General features: G+C 40.8%; 1 protein-coding gene and 1 long non-coding RNA gene across 2 annotated transcripts in view; one reads left to right on the top strand and one right to left on the bottom strand.

Annotated features, from left to right (window-relative positions):
- The window catches only part of LOC306667527, a 159,459-nt gene that overhangs the window by 99,521 nt on the left and 44,559 nt on the right, over positions 1 to 15,379 (top strand). The window lies entirely within an intron of this gene.
- LOC306667525 (uncharacterized protein) overlaps positions 1 to 15,379 on the bottom strand; it is a 58,869-nt gene that overhangs the window by 43,333 nt on the left and 157 nt on the right. The gene's annotated exons all lie outside the window — the stretch shown is intronic.

Here is a 15,379-nt window from a genome sequence, read left to right as displayed (position 1 = left end):
TCAACCAGAGTCCTCCACACCCGAAACACCACCTCTCACCAGACTCCACTCACCAGTGCTCTCCTACCCAGCTTTCCCACTTCTAGTACTTGCTTCCCTAAAATGTATTCTCCAGTAGACAGGAAAATTCTTCTAAAACACAAATCTGATCATGTCACCTCAGTGCCTAAAAATCACACGTATATCCTTAAAAAAAAAAAAAACACCTGAATTTCCTAGCATAGCTTCTGGGTCTTAGTAGATGCTCTCTCCCCTGCCTGGAATAAAAGCCTTTTTCTCACTTTTTAACTTGGATCTCTGCAAGACTCCAGTGCTTAGTATGAGGACTGCCTGCTGAGGTTCCTGACCCCAGGCCAGGTTAGGTTCCCCCTCGTAGGTGTCCTTATGGCCCAGCTGTGTTACTCTTAACTGACAGTATTGAGTCTCCCACACCAGCCTGTAAGCTCTATGAAGAAAAGAGTGCACCTCTCCCTAAGGACGCTCAGCAAATGTGTGTTGAATAAATGATAATTCAGGTAACTTCTAGACTCCTATCTTCAGTCCTAACCTTGTCCTTAGATTCAGCTCCAAGTCTCCAGTGGCTTGATGCACATCAAAACTAGGACACCTACCAACACCTAAACAAGTTATATGCAGAATAGACATGTGCTCATCTGCCCTCTTCACAACCAAGTGCAGTAGGAAGAGCACGGGCTTGGGGCAGGGACACCACACACGAAGCCTGCTCTAACTCCTATCAGCCGTCCACTTTTGGACCAACCACTGAAGTTCTCTAAGCCTTAGTTTTCTCTCTGAAACAAGGATGAAAATGCCCACTGCACTGGACAAGGAGGTTAAATGAAATAACTCCTGGGAAATGGCTGGCAGATGGCATGGAAGGAAGGGCACCTGGGTCCAAAAATCTGGAGCTATTTTTGTCTCCACCTTTCTCCCCACCAGCCAACCCCTACTCTCCGGGCAGTTCCCCCGTCCTACCTCTTGCATCTGTCTAGCTTCCCCACCCCAATGGTGTCCCCTCTTCCAGGTGCGGCTCCCCTCCTACCTGGACTGTCATGACACTCTGCAGGCTCCTCAGCTCTAGCCATCACTGCCCATGCTACCCTCTGAGGACACTAGGGGAGGCTTCTTCAGGGAAAGCCCACTGCCACTCTCCTGAATCAAACTCTTCAACTGCTCCCCAGGGATTTAATACAAGGCTGAGGTCATTTAGTCTTATGACATTAAAGCTTGCCTCTGCACACCTCAGACATCTGGTGGTCTCCTCAGTCACTTCTGCACATTGCTGCCTGGCATCTCTACGTCACTGACTGCCCACTCTGTTCACCAGTGCTTCCCACCGCTGCGGACGCCTCCACTCATGTTTCCTTGGATAGGGACACCCTCTCATGTTCTCAGGTCCAACTACCTTTCTTCCAATGTCTGCCTCAAATGCTGCTTATCCACGTGGCCTTTCCAGGTCCTCCTGCCTGCAGACTAGATTCCTACAATCCGTGGCATGGCTTAACTTTTCCCTCTATCTTTTATTCATTTCTCCCTCCTTCTCCCCCGCCCTCCTTCTGCCCGTATTCTCATTCTTTCATCTGTGCACAGAACCTTAGCTCAAGCTCTTCAAGAACAGTGCCAGGCCCTGGTCCACGCGGTCAGGCTGTGGAGACAAAGGCAGGTTCTGCCTATGCACCCCAGAGTCCTGCTGAGCACTACCTTCCCTGTCCAGTCGAGCAGCGCAGCCTTCAGGCAGCTCCCGCAACAATGCCCGACACTGAGCGACGCTCCAGCGAGATCATCCACAAGGAAGGCCAAGTAGGGCCCTGGGACTGAAATTCTGTCTCTTGGGAATGTAACAAAAGGGGATGAGAAGATGCCTTCTCCCCTATATCCAGAGATGCAAGACACCTTCAAGTTCACTGTCTCCCCAAGCTATATATCTTGGCATGTAAAGTTTTGATGTATTACGTATTCAATTTGACACAGTACCCCCCCCCTTTTTTTTCTTTTTTTTTTTTTTTTTTTTTTTTTTTTTTTTTTTTTTTGTGTGTGTGTGTGTTAGTACTAGGTTTTGAAACCAGGGGCGCTCTACCACTGAGCTAAATCCCCAGCTCTTTTTTTTTTTTTTTTTTTTTAACTTTAAGACAAGACCTCAATAAATTTCTGAGGCTGGCCTTGAACTTGTGATCCTCCTGTCTCAGCCTCCTGCCTCCTGAGTTGATGAGATTACAGGCAGGAACTACTAGGCCTGAAACAAGTACCCATTTTTAACATGTAAAAAACAATCATTCTCTCTGGGAGGCTGAGGAAGGAGGATCTCAAGTTGGAGGCCAGCCTTGGCAATTAAGCAAGACCCTGTCAAAGTGAAAAATACAAAGGGCTGAGGATGGAGGTCAGTGGTAAGAGTGCCCATGGGCTCAATTCCCAGTTCTAAGGGGACCAAAAAAAAAAAGAAAACAATAACAACAACAAAAAATACACATTATTCAAAAAATAGTCTCCTAATAATACATTATTTGTTATTCTAAAACCTTTTTGAACCTCATGTTTTATGTAGCCATGATTTCTTATTATGGAACAAAAGTTTAGTTATGGAATGAAAAAGCCTTTCAGTGGGTTGAGAATTAGAATTTCAGAAATAAATCCTAGTCTTCTCAACCTTAAAATAAAGAAATTTTCAAAGGCATTCATTTCCAAAATTCTATTACATAAGATACCTTAGAAATCATAAATACGATTCTTGTTTTCCTACCAAAGCTCTATCTTAAAACTTTACTTTAACCCCAATGGACTCTAGAAACACCATGTGTACCAACCTCTGCTGTAGCACCTGTCAGTCTGTAGCGTTCCTTCCTTATATGTGACTTATCCCACTACACAGCATGCTCCTGGAATGCCAAGTGCTTACTCCTGGGATGCAGCAGATGACCCACTGAAAGCTGACAAGAATTAGTGACTTGCCAGGTGCAGTGGCTCACCACACATAATCCCAGAAACTCAGGAGCCTGAGGCAGGAGGACTGCAAGTTCAAGACAAACCTTAGCAACTTAGTGAGGCCCTAAAGACTTAGGGAGACCCTGTCTCAAAATAAAAAATTATAAGTGGCTAGGGATGTAACTCAGTGGTTAAACAACCCTGGGTTCAATCCCCAGTACAAAAAAGAAAAAAAAAAAAAAATCAGTGACTTAAATCTGTGGTTGGATCCTCTCTCTCACCCATCAGAGTTTAGTACTGGTTCCTCCTCCTCCTTGCCTGTAGGACAGTTTCCCACTGCTGTGGACTGTGAGAAGAGCTGGAGGAAGACTCTTAAAGTGATGGCAGATATAAAGTTCTCAGGAGTTCCTGGCAGAAGGGGCATCAGGGTGGTGAAGTTTAAGTTCTTCCCAGCCAATATTCACTGGCATGTCTGTCTCTCTCAAGTCATGTGAGTTAAAAGTACTGATCACATTACTTTAGAATCACAAAAGGAAAAACTGAATTACTTAAAGTTATATCTTTAAAAAGGTAGCTAAAAATCTACTTAAATATCTAACATTACTGCATGAAGGGAAATAAAAATGCCAAGACGACCTGCCGGTTCCACACTCTGCTGTCCACCAGAGTTGTCAATCACACAAACGGGACACCAGCAACTTCAGAAACCCGCATGCGCCTGCCTAAACCCAAGACAAGGGCATCTACATTTCCAGGAAAGTTCATTACAAGTTGGTGAAACACTGGGAAAAAGAGCTCTAAAGGAAATCACAGACAGAACGCTCCCATTTGCGTTTACACATATACTGTAATGGTTTTAAGTAATATCACATTTCCATGTCATGAACACTGAGTTCTACAATCTGGCACATTTTGGCAAGTTCATACTATTGCCTGGGAGCTAAGCAGAGTATGGAGAGACTCAAGTATTTTAGATAACTTAATATTTTACATAAGTACATAAAAACTGAAAATAAAAATAACCAAAAATTTTAGAATTTTTCAGTTCTAATAAGGTTTTAATGGGAAGACAAAGCGTTATTTCATATTCTCTTAACTAGTTCTAAAAACAGCACATATTTATTTCACTGACAGGGGAAACTGAGGAAAGAAAATGCAATCATTTTGTTCTATTGTATTCTACCTCTCAAAAGCAATTAAGCCATGGCCCTAAGCTAGCTAAATTCTCCTATAACATGTTCTCATGAGACAGGGGCTAAAAGGCTTATTGCTTAACTAAAGGATAAACAATGTGAATTATTCCGGTGATTGGTCCGAGAAGCTGCAGTATAGCACAGAATAAGTTGGACATCTGTTAACATCCTTGCCCACATTCTCCCGAGATGGCAGCGTGCACTGTAAATTAACAGGTACCCTTGATTTTGGTAAGAATAATATTCCTGCACACCCCACACAGCTTGCACACAGCCACGTGCTGCCATCTTCCAATTGTACCCAGTGGAATGTGAAAATCTTTCCATGAAAAAGTAAAATCAATAAAAGTAAAACTCCCCACTTTTCCTGCCAATAGTGTCCGCAGTAACAAAAGGGATAGAGACAGCAACACAGAGATTACAATACTCTCAGACCTAATTTAAGTGGAATTCTAAATGGATAAAAGCACGTTATAAACTTTTTGTCACAAGTGCCATGCATGCTTATGTTACTATTCATTCTGAGACAGACAGATCTTCAATGACCTTCTGGGTCACTGACTAGGGAGAAAGCTGGCTATAAAAAAGAGTGGGAGAAAAATAAGGGGGGGTGCTTCCTTCCACCCCAGGCCCCCTACTGCCTTGAATGAAAGAAGACAGATGGCGGCCACCTTCCCCTTTAATTAGGAGGGGCAGCTCACAAGGGAACAGTCCTGCGAGCTTGGCACCATCTTTACAAGACCATTTCGGTACTAATGCTCTGCTCACTCACCCTTGTCTCGAACTGCTCTTGGTCTTTCATTTACATATTGAATCTCTGTAAATTTAATTGTGAAAAAAATCATAGCTCTGGCCACATCAGTATATTATAAATAAAGAAAATACTTAGAGATGTTTGCTGAATTAATAATTCGGGGACATTCATACGAGGAACCTGGAATGTTTCAAAGGAAACACAGCTACCCCAGATCCTATCATCACCACTGTGAGAGGAAAGGTGAGTCCCTAAGACACTGATGCTTTCACTTAAATCCATACAAGATTCCACACTAGATTAGAAGACCCCTGCTTCTGCAACAAGTCATGTTGCCACTCCTCCTACCTTCAAAGCATTATTATTCAAACAGGAAAATTCAACAACAGTCTGTGGCAAAAATCAGTCTGCTTTATAAGGGAAGATAATTTAATTAAAAATCACAAAGACTCTGCATTTCTATTTGTTTTGCATTTTCCAAACCACAGAACTTTGTATTAAAAATTAAAGAAGCCATGTAACATCTCTGGAGACAGGATCAGCACAAAGAGCAAAGAATGGAAACTGGCCGAGTGTCATATTTAGGCTGGGGCTAACAAACATCTGTGTAGGTGAAGAAGCCTCTTACTTATGTTCTAAAAGTGAATGAACACTCTCCATCAATCTATAATTCACAAAACTTTCTAACACGAAGGAAAAGCTCAGTTTCTGCTGACTTAGGTGTCTACACATTCTGTCCCATCTTTATATTAAGCGTTTTAATCCCCAACATCATTAAATAATGTATGTTCCCTCAGCTCCTTTCCATTTCCCAACAGGTTATTTAATTACAGCCTTTTGCCCATGACCCCTTTCCACCTGGCTTCAGCGCAGTTTCCACTTGGGGACCCTCTGCCTTCACACCTGCCCCAAGGACAGGTACCCTTGCTGCTTCCAAATGGAAATCAGAGCTGCGAGCTGGAGCTGTCTTGCTAAGGAGTTCCTGGCCACACCACATAAACAGCCTTGTCAGTGTCACTGTCACTTACCTAATGACACTGTTCTTGGGTTTTTTTAAAAAAAAAAGAAAGAAAGAAAGAAAGAGAAAAAAGAACTTTTTGTTTTCTCTTTGATAATGCATTTCGGTCTCTTGCTATCTCTAAAAAGCAAGCCAGCATGCTAGATATGGGAAAAGAGAAAAGAAGTAATTAGCTATTTAACAAACTCCATCTCCCACTTTCCAATGAAGGGGGGAAAAACTTGGCATTTGGCAGATATTGAGTGTCTAACAATGTTAGCAAGAAAAAACACGCAGAAGACTGACTAACAAAGAAACAAACAACACTTACTTTGCGTTCCGGCACGGTGAGCAGGTTGGGCATGAGATGACGGCATTTATTTCTTCCTCAAGGCCCCTGCTTTCGTTTTAAAAGACGAGTGTGTACTGACACCCAGGTTTGCCCTGGAACTCACAGTGCCTGCACCTCTGAAGATGCCCCAAGTTCACAGTTCATCTCGGAGACACTGCAGACACTTCTGGGGACCAGGAATCCCCAGGGCAGACTGAGGCGACCTCTGGGCGCCACGTGGCACCACTGTTGTTGTTACTACACAGACACAAACGACGGGGACACCCACTTGTTACCTGGGGAACCCTGCGGCCAGCAGATGACTGCTATCACGAATGCCCAGAGACTCACGCCTCTGGCATTCTCAGGTTCAAGGTTGGAAAATGCATTAAGACGAGAGCCCACAGTCAGCAGTATTCTGCGCCATTAACTTTCTTGTTTACGCCTGTCCAAATAGGAACCAAAGGCACAAAACTAGAGGGAATCGCTCACTACTGGTGGTGACTGCTGTGTGCTATGCTCTGAAAGGACTGGGTCCCATCTTGCCCTGTCAAAGCACTTTTAAGAATTTTAGATCAGAAGTATTCTTATTTCTTCTATGAAAAACAAAACAAAACAAAACAAAAAACAGAAAAGCCAACTAAAGACAGAAAAAAATCCACAAAACAAAGTTCTGCTTAAAAATGTTAAGCACTATTAAATCTCATCTGGCTGGTTTTTTTTTTTTTTTTTTTTTTGCTTTTTTTTTTAAATCTGAAACACACACACACACACACACACACACACACACACACACACAAATGTGAAGTTTGTTTTGAAAAATTACTTCATCCATGTACTGTCCGGCTCATAAAAACAAACCTTCTTCCAGCAAAATGGGACACTTTGACCTTGTTTACCGCCGTGTTTTGAAACTGCTGTCTCGTAACTCCTGACATCACTGGCGGAGCCTTAGCACCTCTCAGGCTGCTGGCTGCACATGCAACCACCCCACTCTGCATGCCCACGGCGAACACCCACACAACATAAGGATGGTGGCACCAGTCGTGCACCTACAAAACTCATTTCCCTGGCCACTTTTACAGGAAAACAAAAGCACTGTACAGCTGATACTTTTTAAGCCCCAGCATCCAGACCTAGTCCAGGCCATTCTTTCTCCTGACCCTCCCCCTGCCCAAGAGACAGGCTTCCTTGTTCACCGCTCACCATGACTGGCAAGAATTCCTGCCACACAGCTTTCCTCACAGAGGATCTCGACCTACTTTTCAACAATAAAGAATTTCCACAAACTTTTCTAAAGGAGAATTTGTTTTATTATATTTTGGAGCTTCAAAGAGGATTGAATTTCTCAGTTTGATAAAGCCAATTTTATTGATAATTTTCCTTTTATGGAACATGTTTTTGGAGCTGTATCTTTGTTGCATTTTAAAAGAAATAATTTTTTCCTGAAATTCTGACACCTCTCTCTTCTGTTGTCCCCAATTCTTAATCTAAATATATCCAAATCAAAGCAAAGATAGTTGTAGTCACTGGAATTAAGTCACAATTACACCTTGGGAACAGCTCCCGTAACTCACCTCTTTATGTAAAACTAGATCCTGGTCCTACAACGATAGTCTGATTCTATAGAGTAATTAAAAACCTATGTTAACCTGATATCAACCAGTACCAATCTTATTCCTTTACTGAAACCACTTACAAAATGTTAAGTTCTTGAACTACAGTCATCAAGACTTAAAGAACACAGTATCTACCTTTGAGCAAGTATACAGCCCTTGTCAGAAAGGAGGAAAAATACCAGGGTTGATAAAATTAATTAATTCGGGCTAAAGAACTACTAAACAAGACCCTCCAAATGTCATGCTGTTACTATGACAACCTCAAACTGCTTTGAGTACTCGTGATAGAGCGTTAAGATCTGTGATAAAACAAGTCATCCTGCCTGCTGGAAGTCACTGTCACTGTTACCAGACGGCAAAAGGCTCAACGGCCACTTGCGCATCTGAAATACCAGATCGTTACCTTTTGGGAGCTGCTGTGCTCTTCACTCGGCTTGTGAAAGAGTAGTAAGTAAATGAATCTCTCAGTCCTGGACTGTAGCGCCCCGCAGTCTATCTAGCTGGCACATTATTTTTTTATAATGAAAGCAAAGTCCAACTCAATCTGAAAGGGAAGAAACCTCAGCAACAAAAAAATCTCCTAATAGCCTCTTGTCTCCAAGTACAAATGGGCAAGCACACACTAACTCTGATGCTTAGGGGTTAATAGTAAAGAGAAAAGAAAACAGCATTTTCCCCTTAAAATTCCTGCTCTGAGGTATTTAGGCTGATTTACAGTTTACGTAACCTTAATGGCTCAATCAGGAAGTGAAAATTTTAAGTGCGTGTGTTACGGACGGGAGGAATCATGTGACCTGCAGCAAAAAAAATTATGCCCTAGATAAGCACACCAAGAAAAATAAACTTAACAGGAATTTAAAAATAGGATCTTTTAGAAATACCAACCCATGAATATATTATGGCTTTTGAGAAACAATAATTGGTTTGGAAGTCTTGAAAGTAAATCCCCAGGACTGTTTTAAAAATATTATGAGATCAAAGAAGTTCACAGTGAGAAATTAAAGCTTAATTATCAAAGGAACTGTTTCCTCTGAAGATCATATCCATTCATGGCTTATGTTAAAGGCTACTTTTCAGTGCTCTCATGTGATACATAACACAATTAAAAAAAAAAAAAAAACAAAGGTTGCAGCTACATATAAACACTTTTGCTTTATTTAGCATGTAGTGCTATTAGTTCCTGGAGTACAGAAACTCCTAGTTTTATTCAGACTACATGTTAAGTTCTACAGATTTCCAGAGGTCATTGTGTCATATTTAGCAAATACATCCTTCAAGAGGAAAATGTAAAAGTCATAGAAATTTTCATTTCTAAGCTTGAGAAAGGAATCTAAGCTTGAGAAAGACCACCACTTACCAGTCTGAATTATCCTTGTGTGTTATATAAGTTATATTCACCTATGCTAGAAATCAAAAGGTGGGAGATGAAGATTAAAACACCTCAAGCGTAATGGACTGACTAATAGACAACTTTATATTGTAAAAACTATTTACGATATAGTTTGGGCTACTTTTCTAGTAACAATATATTAATAGAAAAATGTTGAAATTAAAAAGTTTTGGCCTCAGGCTGTTTTCTCAATGAAATTTCGTTACTAATATGTTAATAAGTAATAATTTATTAATATCAATAATAAAAATTTAACAAGTATTTACATCTTCTAGCCATTAGTGTTATCACTTTGATGCTTCACACTTTCCAAAGCAGTGTTCATAGTTTTATTTCAGCCTTTAAAAAAAATTAACAGCTCTGGGCAAGTGGCAGGGTGAGGTCAGAGACATGAATCCATTCTGGATTTTCTTATTACCTCATCTTTCTTTAATTCTTAAACACAAGCAGTGGCTGGAGGAAAGAAGTTAGCAAGAAAAACAGAAATCTTTCACAATGCAAGTTTACAGTAGATTAAAAATAGTCAGGGAAGGTAAGGAGCACAGATTCTTCCAAGGTGGGGTATTAAATAACATCTGTCCATCATCTTACTAAACTTGGTATCATACTTGCTGACCTCATTAGAGAAAGATGAACTGGCCACCAAGAAATGTCCCAACAATCATGACAAAGTTAGCTCTGCCACTTGCCTAGACTTTAATTCACAATGGGTCTAAAAGAGTATTCATCTCAATTCCCTCATTCCTCGAGTTGAGAAATGGCAAAGCTAGGAGACTTGCAGTGTTACACAGATAGCTGAAGGATAGCTGAATCAGACTCAAGATTTCTCACTTTTTGGGCTGAGGCTCTTTTCACCACAAGCTGCCCTACACCTTGGATCTGAGGTTCAAATAACTTCCAGTGAGTTAAGTCCTGGATACTTATCTCTCATGAATAACTAAAGCAGAGTCAAGACAGAAAGCCTCACTCTGATCCACCTCCAGCCTAGTCCCCAGCTCTTACAGGCCTATTAATTGTCCTTCCTGCCTTTACCTTCTGGCCCAGCAGCCTATGCTGAGCATCAGGGCAGGAGGAGCAGGGCAAGTTCTGAGCAAGGGGTAGCTGCTGGGAGGGTTCCAGTTCCTCTGCCTGGCTCTTCCCTCCCATAGGTCTCCTCATTTTCCCTAGTGGAACAACCAAGTCACTAAAATAAGGAAAAGCACATATTCTGGTTTGCACCACAGCTGTATAGGGAATATGGATAAACAAAAGAACCAAATAATATTATAGAAATTCCCACTTCATAATATTTACCAAAACTAATTCTGAGATCAAGGAGTTCAATGTAAACTGGGTGCACTGGTGCATGCCTATAATCCAAGTAGCTCAGGAGGCTGTGGCAGGAGGATCCCAAGTTCAAAGCCAGCCTCAGTATTTTGAGACCCTGTAAGAGGATAAAATGGAAACTGAACAAAAGGAAACATTTCTGAATTTTTGGATGGGAAAGGAAGACTCAGCTTTATAAACTGCAGTGGAAAAGATAGCACAAGGCAAGGTGACCTGAGTAACCTACTACAAATGTCTAGATGTTAAAATCCAGCAAACGCAATCCAAAGGAGAGCAAAAAATAACATACCTGTAGCAGGATAATATATAATATTTGCAAAGGTAAAACAAAAACTCACACAAAGAGTAAATTAAAGGGGGAGGGGGGGGACATTGAAATACAGCAAGATTTTTTCAATCCATCAAGTTCCCAAAGATGAACACCAGAAAGAGCAAGCCACTGAAGGAAAGAAAGACCACCAAGGCCCAAAAGAACTTTGATAAACATCTTCACACAGGAAGATAACAAGAATGTACTTCGACATGAAACTAAGAATAACCTGAACATCTAAAAGTAGAGGGAAGCATGGGCAAAATACATCAGAGTAAACCCATGTGCTTAATAATGGTTTTCCAGGAATACTTAATGACATTGGAAATCACAAAATAGGTGAAATGCTGACTATAAAAGCACATATAAATGTGATGTCGATATTATTAGGGAGAGGGAGCAAAAGAAGGTGCTAAGGAGGGAAGAAGATTGGGAAGGAAGGAGAGCATACGAGGAGAAGAAGCTAATTTTGAAATGAGAAAAAAAATTAATACATTAAAAAGTTTATGAAGGCCATGTCTGTATAATACATTTACTGTCATGTATAACTAAAAAGAACAAATTTAAAAAATAAATTTTAAAAGTTTATGAAGGGGCAGAAAAGAGAATTTATATTTTACTTTATAATCTTGAGGTGTTTGATATTTTCTATAAGAAACATTCTTTATATAATTGGAAAAAGGAAATGTAAGCTAATGAATACCCTATAAATGTTTCTCAGCTCCATAAAGTCAAAAAAATTTTATACAGATATTTTTTGTGACCAGGGATGCTTATATGATCTTTAATATATAAAATTTGCATTAAAAAATGGAGGAATATGAATCAAAAATGTTAATAGTGGTTGCCTTTATGTAGGTCTACTGTGTACATTATTTTTCTATACAAGTTCTATAATTGTCGTTGTCTTCATAAGAAAAAAGAACAAAATCACAATTATAGGACTGCTGATTGAAGAAGTTATTACTATTCACAGTTAAATTTCAAAACACAGAATATCAATAGACACATAAATATGCCCTACTGCCAAGAGATTTTTTTCTTCAACTTAGAGGAGCCCATGACACACCTACAGAAAACAGTAGGAATTGGTGGGTGTGTATGAGGGGGGAACAAATCGTATTTCTTAGCTGTCAGACTGTTTTCTCCATGCAGCAGTTCAGTAAGAGTATTACTGAAACGTGAGAATTTTGACGGTAGGAACATTACAGATGGATCCCAACTTACAATGATTCAATTTATCATTTTTTGACTTCATGATAGTGTTAAAACAAAATGCATTCAGCAGAAACCATACTTTTTGCATTTTGATCATTTCCTAGACCAGTGATGCTAGGCACTGCAGCTCCCTGTCAGTCATGTGATCATGCGAGTAACTACTCTTCACTGTACTGTGTTGCTAAGCCACAATATTCTGCAGTTTAGGAGTATTAAATGCATTTTTTTACTTATATTACTTTCAGCTTTTGGTGGGTTTATATGGACATAGTCCCAACATAAATGGAGGACTATTTGTACTGGGAAAATGGCCCAAAGGTAATGGGGGAAAAGAAGTAAATGGACTAAAGAGGAAGGCAGGAGTTCATGAAAGCAATAGATAATATCAAGAGATTAAGATGAAAAAGTCATCAGATCCAGAAGAATTTGAAGACAGGGACTCAATTTGTACACGCCCATACACAGTGGTACTTACTATTCATGGTAGCCAAAAGTTAGAGGAACCCAAGTGCTTATTATGGATGAATGGACAGCAAACACACCATGGAATGTCACCGTCAATGCTACAAGGATGAACCTTAAAGACCTTAGGCTAAGGGAAAGAAGTCAGTCACAAAAAGACAAATACTATGTGGTTATGTGGTTCTACTCATATTAGGTAACTAGACTCATCAAATTCATAGGGAAGGAAAGAAGAATGGAGTTTTCTTCTTTCTTCCGTGAGGGAATAGAGATTTGTATTTTAATGGATACAGACTTTCAGTTCTGCAAGACGAAAGGAATTCTGGAGGTGGACAGTGGTGACGGTTGCACAGTAATGTGAATGCATTTAATACTGTTGAACTGCTCACTTATGTTATGAATTTTTCCACTAAAGTTAGAATATAAAAAGTATACATATATTTACATGAAGATACACTCTAAAAAGTGTGTGTGTGCGCGTGTGTGCACATGTATGTGCATATGTATGTACATATCTGAAGAAAAGAAATCAGAATTCAAAGTCCTGCAGGAGGTTCCCGATTTGGCATGCATGAAAGTTTGAAGAATGTCAATGACACAGGCATGAAAATATTATTTCTGATGCTTAATTTTAAAAATGTAATTAAAGAAGTCAGCCCAGAAACACAGATCAAAAGTGAAAATAAGAAGGAACACTGTGTTTAAGTTGAGGAGAATATACCAGAGTTCTCTGTGGTTTTATGAGACCCTCTCATTACAGCCAGCCTGAAAAACTCCCTGCAACTAGGAAAGAACCTACAAATCCAAGCAACCTCATCAGCTAACAGGAAAAAACAGAAGCACGAGGAAAACTCTTGAGTATCCTGAAAACATAATCCAGACCCATCCCCACACAATTCTCACAGAATTAAAGAACTGCAGAGCTGGACAAAGGTCCTGGGTAGAGCTGTTTCACGATCTGACACTCAGAGAGGCTGCTCAAGGTAACTCTGTAACGCAAGATTCAGACACACCCTGGAGGATAAGTCATGTTTTGCTGTTTTATCTCTTAAGGGGGTAACTTTTTAAAGGTAAGACACATAGCATAATAGGAAATGTTCTTTCTACAAGTCACCTGCTTAGTTAATTTGTTCAAAAAAACATCCACTGAGGTCAAAGTACATAACTACACCCCAGATTCTAGGCTAGGCGTGGGATGGTGCCTAAGATGCTGCCATCCTTCCTTTTCCATGGCACATATAAGAGGGGCTCTCATCTGGTCAGACAGATTGAGGATGGAAACCTGTAAGTGGTGATGTTTTTAAGGATAAGAGCAATCATTATCACCATCACAGCAAACCTCACTAACCACTACTATCAGTCACACAGGGCCACACTTTAGTTAAATGAACCTTGGAAGTTAGATTTTAAAGATGTCCAGAAAAGGTCCACAGCTCTTACATAGAGAAGTCTGACCAGAATGCATCCTCATTCAGTACTTGTTTCTTGCGGATCTGAACTAAGACAAGACAGGGATAAAACTTTAGGATCGAGACATTCAGGGAATAACTGAGCTGCTCTAGATAAAAAATAGGGGAGAAATATGGTAGGGTTACCCCAGGGAGAAGAGGCTGGGCCTGGTAGCATGAAAATGTGAGTGGAAGAAGGATGGAGGAAGGGATGCAAAGACAACAGCCAGGAGCTCTGGAGGGCAGAGTGGCTGATGTCCAGTGATTTTCATGTAGTTCTGCCATGTGCAGTAGGCAAGAACTCTCTTCCCGATTTCCCATGAATTCTTCAGCACTCATGCAACAGGTGCAGGACATTATACTAAAGGTAGGTATGAGTTGAGCAGAGTAATGGCTTGAGAAGCATCACCAAGTGCAGTAAGAACACACTTAGGAGAATATGGAGAGCAGGGAGAAGGTTGCTACTGTAGTTATTTAGGTAAAAGGTGACAGTAACCAAGAAGGACACACTGGAGAGAGAAAAGGCAGATGGAGCTGAATTGCTGATAGGCAGAATTTCAACCAGATTTGGTTTCTTAGTAGATTTTGAAGATGAGGAGAGAGAAGAGTCCAATCAATAAGATACAGATTCCAAAGCTTAGCAACTTGGATCACCTGTTGAATATGAGGTGCCATGCAAGGTATCAGGGTGGAGATGCTTTGATGGCATCTAAAAAACAGCATGGAGCTTAGAAATGGACAGAAAGAACCTGCAAAGAGCAATGAGGAGAAAAAGTCAGAGAGGGAAGGGTCAAGAAGGCCAGAGAGGAGAAAGTATCAAACACCGAGTATCAAAGAGGTCATGGAAGATAAGGATCCTAATACATCTAACAATCTGACAACAGAAAGCATTTTAGGGAGCCTAGAGCAGGATCCATTTGGTCACAAGTATAGAATCCAGAGAGAAACAGCCTGAGTGTTAGGCAAGAGCACAGAAATGGAGACAGAAAAGAGATGGTACTTCCCAAAGTGGGAGCCTGGCAGAAGTAAATGGAGAGGTAAATAAAAAGCAGGGTGATACTGACAGGTTAAGTTTTTAAAAATGGAGAAGACTGGAGGTTGTTTCAGTGCTCAAAGGAAAAAGTCAATGTGGATGAGTGGTGTACAGTCAGAGAAGGTGAGAGGGGATGCAGATGGGGATGGGGCCCAGAGCCTTGGAGTTGAGAAAGGACCCCACACACACTGAAATAGAAAGCAAGGAAAACCAGGCAGCTGCAGGCAAACCATGCTGAGTTACAAGAACCTGAGGGGGTTCGCCCTTGGGCTCCTTTTTTTCTGAGGCACAGGAGGGATGGCCAACTGAAAATTAGTGTGGAGTTGTTGCTAGATGAGAAAGGGCCAGCTGGCACAGATCGGCCTCCACAGACAAGTTA

This window comes from Sciurus vulgaris, assembly GCF_902686455.1.
Source record: "Sciurus vulgaris genome assembly, chromosome: 8".
Lineage (NCBI taxonomy): Eukaryota > Metazoa > Chordata > Mammalia > Rodentia > Sciuridae > Sciurus > Sciurus vulgaris.
This window is presented reverse-complemented; position numbering and strand designations above follow the sequence as displayed.